Below are 5,101 nucleotides of genomic sequence, written 5' to 3' on the forward strand. Positions count from 1 at the left end.
TTTGCAGGGAGATTAGCCTCATAATGAAAAAGAAACACATACACAAGGAAGTACTAAAGTCAGCAAATTCCAAGCACTAAAATCACAGAGAAAATGGGCAAAATAAAATTCCGGTTTATTGTTGGACAACATTGTTTCACACATACATTAAACAGGCCAAAAAAATAAATAAACAGCAACTTCATAGACAAAAAAAGGAAAAAAAAGAAACCTTTTTATCTTTGGCCTTTTTAACCATCTCATACAAACCAACTACTTTATAGTACAACTAAGTACATACACAAAAAAGTTACTGGAATGCTCGGAATAAGATTGTTTTTTTGTTGTTGTTTTTGCTTTTTTTTTTTTTACAAGGTTTTTTTTTCTCCTTTGAAATTATAATGAACATGGTCACACCACAAGTAGGCAGAAGGACAGAATGCTCTGAAGGCTGGTTTGGTCATCCGAGATCATTAAAAATGGCTGACCCCTAACAATATGTACAAAAATATAAATAAAAAATACAAACAAATTTTTCTTTTTAAAGTACTTTTAAGAAAAAATGTAGGGCCTTGGAAGTTTTGGTATTTTCCTCCCCTGTTGCAAATTCTCGTTGTGGTTTTGGTGGGGTGGTGGAGAGCTTGGTGACGCTGCCCGCAGAGGGCGGTGGGCCTCTCTACTCGAAGGTGACCACGTTTAGATTCTGAGACGGGAAGTGGAGGGTGAATAGGTCACGGCAGCTTTTTTTTTAAGTTAACTTTTCCTTTTTTGCTGTCTAGTCATCCTCATCAGTCTTCTGCTTCTTGGTATCGACATCATCATCCTCAGCTGCCCGTTTGCCTGTGCCTGCCTCTGCCTCCTCCTCTTCATCTCCATTCTCCTCCTCACCATCACCTTCTTCCTCCTCCTCCTCTTCCTCCTCACCTTCTTCTTCATCTACCTCATTATCAGCCTCCTGCTCTCCATTTTCCTCATTAGCATTTCTGTTGGCCAGGGGTGTCTCTTCCATTCTCTGCCTGCTCCACAACTTCCTTCTTTTCCTTCAAGTCCTTGGTGGTGATCTCGGAGCTGGTATCCACAGCCGCGTCTGACATGGTGGGGCACGCCGGTGATCCGGAGCAGTGAGGATAAAAAAAGAAAGCTGGATTACTTCACTTAATATAATTTTTTCCAAGTCTTTCCATTTCCTAACAAATGGGGCAATATCATTCTTTCTGATGGAGGCATAGAATTCCATTGTGTATATATACCACATTTTATTTATTTTTATTACATGGGCAAAATAATGAGTACATTTCTTATCAAGCATTTCAGCCTCCTCCTTTGTTTACCCTTCACATCCCTTCCCAGCCTCCCCCTGCCGCCCCCACCCAGTCCTCCCCCCTCAAAGTTGTAAAGTTGACAACTTGTACTTCTCATTGTTGCAACGGGTCCACCTGTATCCTTAAACTACTGTTTTTCCCCTTCTCCTCCACAAATTATACCGACATCAAATATAGTGAAAGCAGGGATTATACTGTGGGGGAGGGACATACAAAGCAACAAAGAAATAATCTTATAAATGCGTTAGAAACAAATGCATGAAAGAAAAAAACCACTTAAATATATATCTAAGGGTTCATTTTCCTAACATCACATTATTTGACCTTTTCTGCTTGACTCATACATATACTAGCTATTGCAAATAAGGGAAACCATGGGACCTATTATACCATACTTTCTTTTTTTTTTTTTTTTTGGAAGGTAAGAATTTTATTTTTTGTTTTTTTAATGAAGTAAATACTTAAAGATTTAAAGTAAATATTTAGGTTTAGGTTTAAACAGTATTACATAAAGTAGAAGTATACTTATAATAAAATTGAAATTTTATCTAAATCTTAAATTTATTGATTCTTTTTCTTTTTTTTAAATTTTATTTTATTTTATTTGTGAACATACTGTACAGAGGGGTTACAATTGCATGGGCAGGATAATGCGTACATTTCTTACCAAGCATTGCAGCCTCCTCCTTTGTTTACCCTTCCCATCCCTTCCCAGCCTCCCCCCTCCCCCCCATCCCAATCCTTCTCCTTTCCCCCTCCCCACCACCCCCTTCCCCCCCCACCCCCCCCTGCACCGAAGTTGTAAAGCTCGTTTTGGACATGACAACTTGTACTTCTCATTGTTGCATCAGATCCACCTGTATCCTTAAACAACTGGTTTTTCCCCATCTCCTCCACAAGTTACACTGACATCAAATATAGTGAAAGCAGGGGTTATACTGTGGGGGAGGGACATACAAAGCAACAAAGAGATAATCTTATAAATGCGTTAGAAACACATGTATGAAAGAAAAAACATTAAAATACATATCTAAGGGTTCATTTTCCTGACATCACATTATCTGACCTTTTCCGCTTGACTCGTACATATACTAGATATTGCAAATAAGGGAAACTATGGGACCTATGTTTCTTTGGGCCTGGCTTACTTCACTTAATATAATTTTTTCCAAGTTTTTCCATTTCCTAACAAATGGGGCAATGTCATTCTTTCTGATGGAGGCATAGAATTCCATTGTGTATATATACCACATTTTCTTGATCCATTCATCTACTGAGGGGCATCTGGGTTGGTTCCATATCTTAGCTATGTATACCATATTTTCTTGATCCATTCATCTACTGAGGGGCATCTATGGAGAGAGCTACCGGAGTCCGCGGTGGCAGAGAAGGCGCGCAGGGGAGGAGGCTGTGGCGAGCTGGACCCAGGAACAATGCAAAGATGGCTTTTCAGAGCAGCCAGTGGCGAAAATGGGCTTTAAAAAAATAGGAGATTTTCTTCGATGAGAAAAACTGCTTTGTACAATGAATATAGTGTGTTCTATCACCTTCTGAAGGTCACTGGGAAGGAAGAAACCAGCCCTTCCCAAGCCTCAGTCCTGGCACCCGCTGGCAAGGACAGACCCTGTCTGCAGTTCTGCTCACCAGCAATTCCTGGAAGCCTGGCAGCCTGGCCAGCCTGTGTGCTGGTGGGCTGCTATTAGCACTGATGACTTACAGCCTGGGAATCAAGGCAGCAGCATAGCTTCCCGTGACTCTGCAGTCAGGAGGAACTAAAGAGGGGGGAGAGGTCTACAACCCCCCACCTGAGGATCTCAGGCAGTGGGCCTGACAAACAGGCAGACATATTGAGAGACCAGGGTAAGGAGAATGGGGGAGTGTTAGGCAGACAAGCTTAGAAGCTTAGATAATAGATGGGAACCCATTGACATCTTTTAGCCAACTATGAATTTCTGGTAAGAACAGGAAACTCTACCCACTCCATGCCCATCTCCTCAATTCAGTTGGAATAATGACTCAACCTGCTTTGGGGGTTGGGCTGGTCATGGGGCTAGACATAAGAGCCCTATGATAGCTGGCATGGTCCTCGAGTTCTATCATCTTTGGGACCTGCCTGGCTTCAATGGGACACAACTAGGACAGGAAGGGTCAGGTATGTCCTGCCCTAGCCGGAAACTAGCTAGTGGGCTTTCTCTTCCTTTGTGTCCATTCTGGACCCTCTATTCTTAGTACTTTATACTCGGCTCCATGATTTCTGATCCCTTTGGAGATTTTCCTGGTGGAAGGAGAAGCTTCTATAATTGTGGTGTGAGGGGGCTGCTGCTCAGTTCAGGAAAGAGAATATAGAACAACAACAATAACAACAAAAACAACACCCCCCCACACCTTTGCCCAGGGTCTCTTCCAGGTAACAGCATTGAAGTCTCAGAGTACTGAGGTCAAGAGAGCTTCTTTGATTCAAAGAACTAGAGTGCCCCTTCTTTGGAGAAGGCTACTTTAAAGCAGCCTGTGCATTCATTGGACACCCAGTGGAGCGATGGGAGCATCCAGGTAGCTCCTATCTAAAACCGCAGGTCCCAGCAGTACAGGAGAGCCTAGGATTTGTGTGTGTGTGTGTGTGTGTGTGTGTGTATGTGTGTGTGTGTAAGAGAGGGAGAGACAGACAGACTGGAGGAGAGGAAAGGAGGAAGGTAGGAGGGAGATGGAGAGAGAGAGAGAGAGAGAGAGAGACAGACAGACAGACAGACAGACAGACAGACAGACAGTCCTGGGGCTTGAATTCAGGGCCTGAGCATTGTTCCTGAGCTTTTACTTAAGGCTAGTAGCAGCATTCTACCACTTGATCCACAGCCCCCTTTCTGGCTTTTTGGTGGTTAATTGGACCTAAGAGCCTCACTTCCCAGGCTGGCTTTGAACCATAACCCCCTGAATAGCTAGGATCAAAAGCATGGCCCACAGGCTCCCTTTTCTGTTGAACACTGGAGAAAGGCTTCCACTCTTGAACAGGACCCCTCATGTTCCTCCAATGTTGTCCAGACAGTGTGATTTCTTCTCCCCCTCCCTCCAAAACTACCCTATCTCAGGGTGCTGTGGAAGGTGCTTATGGTTCTTACCTTGATGTGGTTCTGCCAGCAGTGGGCTTTCTGGAAGTTCTCCACAGCATTGGCCAGTATCTGAGGGATAGAGGAAGAAGATCAGAAGATGAGGGAGGCTGCTTCCCCATGCTCATCCTTCTTATTGCCAGTACCTCTTTATTTTGCTTGGGGCAGGCTGGTTCAAGGCCTTCTTTGCTCTCATCCCACCCTACCCACAGACAGTTCCAGTTTGCTGGGAGAACGCCTTCCTGATTAGAGAGAAGGCCTGCTCAGATAGCCCCAATGGCATCTCCATGGAACTCCTTACACTACAGTACCTCTGACTTGAAATGATGGCTGGCGGGGTCACCCTCTATAAATCAGTGTCATTCTTCCTGGGTAAGGATAGATCCTCACAAATTACTGTGTGCTCCCCAGAAGTGCTGATAGCTCACCACTGCCAACCTAGGCCCACTGTCTCCTCAAGGCTTCTGAACTTTCTAGCCACATGAGCCTGGTTCCTTTTTGTTAGTTATGGGGTTTGAACTCTGGGCTTGAGCTCTGCCCCTCAGCTCTTCAGCTCCAGGCAAGTGCTCTATCACTTGAGCCATGGTTCCACTTCCAGTTTTCTGGTGGTTCATTGAAGATAAGAGTCTCACATGTGCTCCTGCCCCTTCTGGCTTTGGGCTGCCATCCTCAGAGCTCAGATCTGAGCCTCCTGAGTAG

At 44.2% G+C, this 5,101-nt stretch overlaps 1 pseudogene; it reads right to left on the reverse strand.

Moving 5' to 3' along the window:
* Positions 1-730: 730 nt before the first annotated feature.
* On the reverse strand, positions 731-1,119 carry LOC106000427 (annotated as a pseudogene).
* Positions 1,120-5,101: the final 3,982 nt, after the last annotated feature.

This window comes from Dipodomys ordii, unplaced genomic scaffold (assembly GCF_000151885.1).
Source record: "Dipodomys ordii isolate 6190 unplaced genomic scaffold, Dord_2.0 Scaffold218, whole genome shotgun sequence".
NCBI classification, from domain to species: Eukaryota; Metazoa; Chordata; class Mammalia; order Rodentia; family Heteromyidae; genus Dipodomys; species Dipodomys ordii.